The sequence below is a fragment of the Miscanthus floridulus genome, chromosome 14, assembly GCF_019320115.1.
Source record: "Miscanthus floridulus cultivar M001 chromosome 14, ASM1932011v1, whole genome shotgun sequence".
Taxonomy (NCBI): Eukaryota; Viridiplantae; Streptophyta; class Magnoliopsida; order Poales; family Poaceae; genus Miscanthus; species Miscanthus floridulus.
Window position 1 is genome coordinate 65,172,402 of NC_089593.1, and position 9,891 is coordinate 65,182,292.

The window sequence follows — 9,891 nt, forward strand, 5'->3', positions numbered from 1 at the left end:
TTTGAAGGTTGTCTTTGTAGCTCGATCGTATGTCCATACCCCTTCATCCCAATCACGGACCAATTCATCAAACACGAGCTCCATGAACACACCCATATTACTCCCTGGGTGTCCAGGAATTATCAACGACAAGAATACGTCATGTCGTTGAAAGGAGACACCGGGGGGGGGGAGATTAAGGGGGATAACAAAGATGGGCCAACATGTGTATGGGGCAGCCATCATTCCATAAGGATTGTACCCATCTGTTGCCAACGTGACACGTACATTACGAGACTCATCTGCTTTGTCACGATGTTTGTCATTAAAGTGGATCCAAGCTTCACCATCGGATGGATGTACCATATTGTCAGGATTGTACCGTTTGCCATTTTTGTGACATGTCATCTGTTTTGTGGATTCCTCGGTCATGTATAGCCGTTGGATCCTCAGTAGGAATAGAAGGTACCGTAGGATTTTCATGGGGTTCGTAAGTTGCCTCTTCTGGCCATCATCAGAGTCTACCTCCAGGTACCTGGAGGATTTACACTTTGGACAGAACTTTGCATGCTCGTGTTCTTTCCTAAATAGGACGCACCCTTTCGGACAAGCATGTATCTGCTCATACAGCATCTTAAGTGCTCGAAGGAGTTTCTGTGACTCATACATGCTCTTTGGCAGAATGTGGCCCTCCGGAAGCAGGGTGCCAATCACGGCCAACATCTTATCGAAGCCAGGTTGACTCAAGTTTAACTCGGACTTCAACCCCATTAAGCGTCCAATGGCATCAAGTTGAGACACCGTTGACCGATCGTGAAGGGGTTTCTGTGCCGAGTCCATCATATCGTAGAACGCCTGTGCGGCTGCCTCCATCTCCTCCTTCTCACGTCCCTCATCGAACTATCCTTAGTGAAAGTCATCTATAATGTCTGCTACCCCGGCATCAGCATCAAAAGCCTCCACCCGTGGTCTCACCACCTCCTCTCTCATACGATGGGCTTCACCATGGTGGACCCATAGGGTGTAGTCCGGCGTAAATCCATTCTTCACAAGATGTTTACCCATTTCCACCTTGTTTACCCTTCTCCTGTTTCCACATTTGCTGCAGGGACACAAAACTAGGCAATGTCCTTTAGCAGCGTTGCCAAATGCACTATCCAAGAAAGCATCGGTCTTGTTCATCCATTTCGTGGTGTAATCACTCTGACTTCTCCAGCCCGTGTACATCCACTGACTGTCATCCATCCTCTAACATATGTATCGGCGAGTAATGTAACCATCAATTGCATCTACATGGTGTTCCTACTGTCTAATAGGTGAGGATAGGTCCTAATCCCACCCGCAGATGCGTAGATGAGGTTAGTTTCCATGCTCTACTCCTATCCGAGACAGAATTTCGGCAGCACCTCCCTACTGTTCTCCAGATACACGTCCTGCCAAAGAAGAGTGTTTATCCGGAGAACAACAGGGAGGTGATGCTGAAACTCTGTCTCGGACCAGAGCAAAACATGGGAACTAACCCATCTACGCATCCGCGGGCTGTCCAAAAAGCATGGACAATCCGAAATAGATACGGTCATAGATATGCAAAGATCTGCATACCTCCAACCGTATCTCTTTCGAACGGGAGACGCCTAACTGGGTTACGCGATCTACGACAATGATACGAAAAGAGGGGTTATACCTAGGGTGGTGGCGGAGTCAGGCTAGCGGGGCCATGGCGGGTCGGTGCAGTGGCGAGACGACGCGGTGGAGGCAGACCGGCATGGTGGCGAGAACTCCGACTCAACTCCGATGGGCTCTTCTCTACAAAAATAGAACAAAATACTGTCATTTACAAAAAAAATCGGCAGAACCTCCCCTGCACGGTGAGGTTTCCAAAACCTGCAAAAAACAACGGCACGATGGCCGACAAGCACATATGGCTCAACAAAAGCCATATAGTTTGGATATCAATCCATGCAGAAGAATATATCCAAGTAGTACCACTACTTGTACTACTACTTTCACTATTGCTACTACTACTACCATTGGTTCTTCTACTACTAGCACTATTGCTACAACTACTACCATTAGTTGCACTACTACTACCACTACTTCTACTACTACTACCACTAATTCTACTACTAATACTACCACTAGTTGTACTAATACTACCACTAGTACAACTAATACTACTACAACTACCACTACCTCGATAATAATAAGTGAGAAGGCATACCTGACGGGTGACGGGGTAGGGGCGGGCGGCGTCGGGAACGGGCAGAGTCGGGGACGGGGTCGGGCACGGACGGTGTCGGGGCGGGTGGTCCACGAGGCGCGGCCGAGGGCAGGGCGTGGCCGGAAAAAGGGTGCGGCCGGGGCACAGGGCCGGCCGGGGTCAGGGCGGCGCAGCCGGGGGAAGGGCCAGCCAGGGGCACGGCGCGGCTAGGCGCACAGGCAGCGGGCGGCGCGGCTGGGGGAAGGGCCGGCTGGGGGCACGGCGTGGCCGACGGCAGGGCGCGCGGACAGCGGGCGGCGCGGCCGGGGGAAGGGCCGGCCGGGCACGTGGGCAGCGAGGGCACGGCGGCGCGGGCGGGCGGGCGCGCGGGCGGCACGGGCGCGCTGGGGGCCGGTGGCAGCGCGGGCGAGGCACGGACGACGGTGCGCGGCACGGACAGCAACCGGGCGGCGCGGGCAGCGTAGGCGGGGGCAGCGCGGGCGAGCGGGCCGGTGTGGGCGCGGCGCGCGGCGCGGAAGCGGGGGCGGGCAGGTATGGGCGCGGGGTTGGCTGGCTGTGACTGCCCGGCAGGCCAAAAACCGCTAAGTCCCCGCGCCCGCGGCTTTGCCGAGTGCCGGATCAGGGAGGCACTCGGCAAAGATTTGTTTTTTTAAAAAAAAAAATTCTTTGCCGAGTGCCCCAGATCTGGCACTCGGCAAATATTTAAATTTTTTTTTTAAAAAAATTCTTTGCCGAGCGTCTCAGATTTGGCGCTCGGCAAAGAATTTTTTTTTATTTTTAAAACACTTTGCCGAGTGCCCCCGGGACGGCACTCGGCAAAGATTTAATTTTTTTTATTTCTTTGCCGGGTGCTCATGTGGATGCACTCGGCAAAGAGGAAATTTAAAAAAAAATAAAACATTCTTTGCCGAGTGCTTGATGCATGTCTGGCACTCGGCAAAGACACCCTTTGCCGAGTGCCATGCCCTGGCGCTCGGCAATTTTTTTTTTGTTTTTTTGTTTTTGGCCTCCAATTTTTTTGTGCTGCCTTTTTAAAGCACTAGGAACTCCTAGTAGAGATGTTCTGGTTTGTATGCATCGTACGTGACAACGTGCACGAAATCTTCTGAAATTTTTATCATAGCCTCCACATATGATATCACGACATCTCAACAAGTTTCATGATTTTCGAACTTCGTTTGCTTTTTATAGAATCTATAAACACTTCACACGCAATTTCGCAGACATGTTTCGTGAACAAGATATCCAAAATTTCGGGTCCATTCCTGGATACGGCCTCTCACAACACTCAGTAACATGACTATCAATTTTTGAATCATTAAACTCCATTATTCATACCACGTGCAGTTCAAATTTCTAATTTCCGGAAAAAATCAAGTAAACGAAATAAAGTAACTAAATATAACAAAAAACCACAAAAAATCCCCAAATTGTAACTAGGAGTTCCTAGTGCTTTAAAAAGGCTGCACAAAAAATTGGAGGCCAAAAACAAAAAAACAAAAAAAACTTTGCCGAGCGCCGGGGCATGGCACTCGGCAAGTCAGGCACTCGGCAAAGAATGTTTTAAATTTTTTTTAAAAATTTCCTCTTTGCCGAGTGCATCCACAGGAGCACTCGGCAAAGAAATAATAAAAAAAATTAAATCTTTGCCGAGTGCCGTCCCGGGGGGCACTCGGCAAAGTGTTTTAAAAATAAAAAAAATTTCTTTGCCGAGCGCCAGATCTGAGACGCTCGGCAAAGAATTTTTTTAAAAAAAATTTAAATCTTTGCCGAGTGCCAGATCTGGGGCACTCGGCAAAGAAATTTTTTTAAAAAAAATAAATATTTGCCGAGTGCCTAACTGCAGGCGCTCGGCAAAGAAGGCCGTGACCGGACGCCGTTTTCGCGGGCAGCCTATGCCGAGTGTAGATATTTTGCCGAGAGTCTGGCACTCGGCAAAGAAGTCCTTTGCCGAGTGCCCGTGTTTGCCGAGTGCAATTCTTTGCCGAGTGCAGCACTCGGCAAAGAAGGTCTTTGCCGAGTGCCCGATTTTTGACACTCGGTAAAGAATTTTGCACTCGGCAAAATCTCTGTGTAGTGGATAAAGGTAGAACGCAAAACGTCAAGGGCATATAACAACTTTGTAGATATTTTGATCAATATAGTATTATGCTATAGGTGGAGTTGCCCTTGATATCATCTCTTCTGGGTAAGAGGACTACAGAAAAATTCTTTAAGCAGTAACATGCGAAAATTAAAGGATATCTCCTGCCAATTTTATTCTTTTATCCGAACCAAGCAGCATTTAATTTTTTTATACTATACTTAGTGGACAAGCACATGCAGCACAAACGTATTTAAAAAGTTTTTCTTTAATAGGAGAAGTAACAAGGAGATTTATAAAAAACGATTCATGTACATATAGAAAAATATCCATGATGCACACACATGGTATAAGATCATGTGCCAGCTCTCGCCGCCGTCAGGGTACGCGTAGGGGCATGATGGCGCTGGCGCCGGCGTGTACGAGTCCTTTTTCGCTGGCGTCGAGTACTCGTACCCGCTATGCGTCACCCGATGGAACTTCTTCACGTCCTTGTTCTTGCCCACGTCGATGAGAAGACGATCGCATGCCGCTGGACAGGTTGGGGATGGCGCAGATCTCTAGTGGCTTGCCGGCATTGAAGGAGAGGCCTATGCACACGTACAGGATGTCCTTGCCGGGGTTCTGGTTCCAGATCGACGAGAAGATGTCGGGCCCGTCTCTCATACACCACGCGCAACTCCTGGTTTATGGCGGCCCACACCACCTTGAACTCGTTGTCGAACGCCAGCTTCAACCCGTCTTTGGAGATGCTCGGGACTCGGGATTGTGATCGTGACTTGTTAGGATTTCTGGGAAAAAATAAAAACAGAAAATAAAACAGTACTCATTGGATGGATATGTTTGGATTAGGATTCTAACTATCTAGGCCTCAAGAACATATATAATTCTATTCGAGTACTTATCGGATATGTATCTATTTGGATTAGGATTCTAACTATCTAGGCCTCAAGAACGTATATTGAAGCGGTGGACAAACAAATAGAAGCAATTTTCACATTCACATGGTTAGTTAGGGAAGGGCCAGACCAAAATAATGGAACAAAAAAAGAGGCGAAAATTTTGCCTTTTTATTATTAGGTATAGATATAGATGAGAGATATCTATATCTATATCTATCTATCTATCTATATCCATCTATTACTATAAAAGAGTGAAAGAATTAAAAATACTTTTCACCCTGACATTTCTTACCCACCTACTCCTTCTGCCCCCAAAAAAGAGTAATTCTCGCTTTTCAAAAAGTCATCAATTTTTAACTTTGACTAAACATATTTAACAAAATATTAACATTTATGGTATATAATTAGTACCGTTAGGTAGATCATTGAATATACTTTCATAATATATTTTTTTTAGAGATATAAATGTTGCGCGTATTTTCTATAAACCTAGATAAAGTTGAGGAAGTTTGACCAACACGACTCCACGTGGACTCTTTTTTTTTTGGACCGAGTAGTAATATCTGGACCGTTGATGGCTTATCCCTTTTAATCTGGTTACTGTTAATCTAACGGTGGGCCCACAGTACACGATAGTCTGCGCATTTGCCTCGGCGTGTTTTTTTTTCACCGACGGCGCCGCTTACCCGCCCGTCGTACCCGCGCCGCGCTATTTTTTTTTTCCACCGCGTAACCGCCCGCCGCGGCACGTACTGTCCTCCCGCGCCGCGACGAACCTTCCCGCGCCGCGCTATTCTTTTTTTCCACCGCGTAACCGCACGCTAGGACTGCCGAACGCTCCCGTAGCGCGGGCAACCACCGCATCCGCACCCCTTCTTCCCCGCGTCCGCTCCCGATGCACCAACCGGCAACCGCCTCCAGAGCACAGCGGCGAAGGAGAGGCCAGCCAAGGAGAAACCGAAGGGGTCGGCGGAGGCGCAGGAGCCAGCGGCTGCCGACGACGATGTGTGCACGGAGGAGTCGGACTCGGAGGAGATGGTGGAGGAGGAGTTGGAGGAAGCGGCAGCCGCGTTGGAAGCCGAGGAGGAGAAGGCCAAGGCCGGAGGAGGATGGTCGGCGGAGAAGGTTGGGGCGAGGAAGCGGGTGGCGCGGCCGGGCATGGAGAGATGAGAGAAGGGCGGATGCCGCGGAGGACCACTTCGTGGGGGAACCGATGCCAGACCACGAAGCGAGACAAAGATGGCCGAAAAGGTACAAGACCAAGGTAAGGCGTTTTCAGTGGCGTAGCTAGGATTTGGAGCTATGGTGGTCCATTGTCTAAATTTTTTTAACCGCTATAAATTTAACTTGTCAGTACACAAATATATGAAATACAAAATACAATTAAGGAAAAAAGGACATATAGAGTTCATAAAATAGATGAGTGTAGCTTTCTTAACGTAGAATTGATCGAAATATTACATACCTATAATAATTGAAGAAGAATATGTCACTACTACTTCTTCTTCTTGTCAGGCCTTCGCCTTCTAATAACCATGAAAGTGTTGATGATCTCTTCTTCACGCAATTGTAAGAACATATCCCGCTTAATAAAAGTCACTAGACAATCATCGAGAAGGCTATCACCCATCTTATTTCTCAACTTATTCTTGATAAAGGTCATTGCAGAAAATATTCTTTCAACACTTGCAGTAGCCACCGGTAGAAGCAATACCAATTTGATAAGTAAATAGATCCAATGATAAACTTTATCCCTCTTTGTTTCAACAAGTTTTACTGAGAGGTCAACAAGATTGTTTATGCCTTTGAACATTTCATCTTTCCTCATGTCATCAATAAAAGTTTCAAGTTGCAGATCGAGTCTTAGCAAGTCAGAGCTTGAAAAATCATTAGGGTAAAATTTAGCAAGTCTATGTACCTTGTTTGCATCAAAAGAAGCGAAGGAATCTGCTGGATTTAAAGCAGCCATACAAGTAAGCAACTCCATATTTACCTCATCAAACCGACTGTCAAGCTCTTGACTAATTTTATCAATGACTCCAATATATACTTCTCTTCTGAAGTGATCATCATTTGTTTGGTCCTGAGCAAAACGTGCTGATCTTCCATATGGCACATAATTATGTTCCATTCCAGGAACTTGAATACCATATTTGTTGCAAAATATTGTAACCCTTTGAAAAAAATGAAACCCACCCTTCAGACCTCATTTGTTGCATTTTACTCTTTGCCAAACGGACAAGTGACATTGCATTAAGGATATCTTGGTCTTTTCTTTGCAAACACTCAGACAATTCATTTGTATGTCCAAGAATATCAAGCATCAAATGAGCACTGAAAATGAAATCAAATGACTCAAACACTCCAACCATAGTATGTATTTTTGGCCATTCACCCCTTTGTGAAGTATCTCGTCCAAGAGCTATGAGTACATCGCGAATTGTGGGATACATAGAAATCATGTTGACCACAGTTTTATAATGAGAGCCCCACCGAGTGTCACCAGGTCTAGGCAGCCCCATCTCTTGATTTAACCCACTTCCAGATTCTAGTATACCACACTCAAGTGCTTTCATGACATTGGCATATTGGTGATGTCGAAGCATGCCATGACGCTTACAAGAGCTACCAACAATATTTAGCAAGAGGGATACTCGATCAAAAAACCACACACAATCATCATTGTCTTTGGCAACAGCAACCAGAACCAATTGGAGTTGATGTGCAAAACAGTGAACATAATAAGCAGATGGTGATTCTTTCATAATCAAGGTTTTCAGCCCTTTAATCTCTCCTTTGATGTTACTAGCCCCATCATAGCCTTGACCACGGATTTGAGTTATAGTCAAACCATGACTTACTAGTAAAGATTGAATTGCTTCCTTAAGTGATGAAGAAGTAGTATCATCTACATGAACAATTCCAAGAAACTGCTCACATGGCCTTCCTGATTTATCAACATAACGCAAGCAAAGGGCTAGTTGTTCTTTATGAGAGACATCACTAGACTCATCAGCTAAAATTGTATAGTGATCATCCCCAATTTCCTTAATGATTTGATCTCTAGTCTCCATTGCACAACATTGAATAATTTCTTTTTGTATGTCTGGGCTAGTTAATGTGCAATTACCTGGAGCATTCTTCAAAACAAACTTGTCGACCTCTTCATTATTTGCTGCAAGCCACTTCAAAAGCTCAATGAAGTTCCCTCTGTTGCTAGACTCTTCACTTTCATCATGCCCACGGAATGCTAATCCTTGCTGCAAAAGAAATCTCAAACATCTAAGTGAATAAGTCAACCTAATCTTGTAGAGACGGCGCTCCTCATTATCCACCTTCACAATTTTATCATCAATTGCTCCATGGGGAGTCATAAATAAGTTATATCTTTCTTGAGCTGCGTTGTGAGCACTTGTTACACCTCCCACATGTAAATCAAGTGCATCATTTCTATTCCAATTTCTCCAACCACCTTCAACAAATGCAGATTTCTTACTTTTCTCCTTTCCAAACAAGTAGCACACAAAGCAAAATGATGCTTCCTTCTTGACACTGTATTCAATCCATGGATATTTATAAAACCACATAGGATTGAATTGACGATACCTATTTCCAATTTTTCTACTTTCAAATTGATGTGCATAAGGTTGGAATGGACCTTTAATAATATATGATCGTCGAACTGCATCTTGATCATTGACTGGATAATTTGCAATGGGTTGTCTTTCCCCCGGATCAAGTGGAAGCCGACTGATATCATAAATAGGTTCTTTTTGGGCAACTGGAGGTGGATTTGGAGGCATTGGAGTTGGAGTTACATTTTCTTCAATCACTCTATCTTGATCTGGACCATCTTCTTGTTCAGACATTGGAGTTGGAGTTACATTTTCTTCAATTACTCTATCTTGATCTTGTTCTTCCATTTGCTCTTCTGGAACAGCTGCAGCCACAGAAGGAGATTGAGAACAAGCCTTCTTCTTTGATTCATATTTCTGGAAAAGAGAGGCAATATCACCATTCCTCTTCATTTTTAACAAATCTGCATGAGAATTATATGACGTTTCAATTTACCAAACCAATAATCCAATACCGTAAAAAACATATAATTAAAATTAAATCAGTTTTATATACCCATACCCTGTGCACTTTTGTTGTTCCTAGCTTGCCAATTGCAGAAACGTGGATCCTCCGAATCTCCGATCCTGGCTGAAAGAAAAAGAAGCTGAAAGAAAAAGGAGAAACGTGAGTACCTGAATCTGCCTTGGCTTAGCAAATAGCAATTAGGAATTGAGTCTTCATCTTAGGTTTTTGATGTACCTAACGTACCTGAATCTACCGACGTCCAGCACCGGCCAAGATGCCTGCTCGGGCTGGATCTGCCGCACCGGCCAAGTTAAAATCGGTTCTGGTGGTTCCTGACCGCGTGGCCACGCCGCTCCCTGTGCTCTCGATCCGATCTCGATGGCCGCACCCGCGCCGTATGGAGGAGAATACGTGAACCGTTAGGCGTCGGTCTCTCGCGAGTTGCAGTTCCAGAAGACCGGCCAGCGGCCAAGCGACGTACACATCAATTCTCCAATATAGCTTACATGGATGGGCTTCGGTTGGGCCGAGCGCAGGGTGGTCCGTGGCCCACAGGGACCACCCTGTAGCTCCGCCCCTGGGTGTTTCTCGCAGCATGCCGCGACTTGTTATTCATCTGTTCT

At 45.8% G+C, this 9,891-nt stretch overlaps 1 pseudogene; it reads right to left on the reverse strand.

Annotated features, from left to right (window-relative positions):
* Positions 1-6,680: 6,680 nt before the first annotated feature.
* On the reverse strand, positions 6,681-9,213 carry LOC136503602 (uncharacterized; annotated as a pseudogene).
* Between the last annotated feature and the right edge of the window lie 678 nt (positions 9,214-9,891).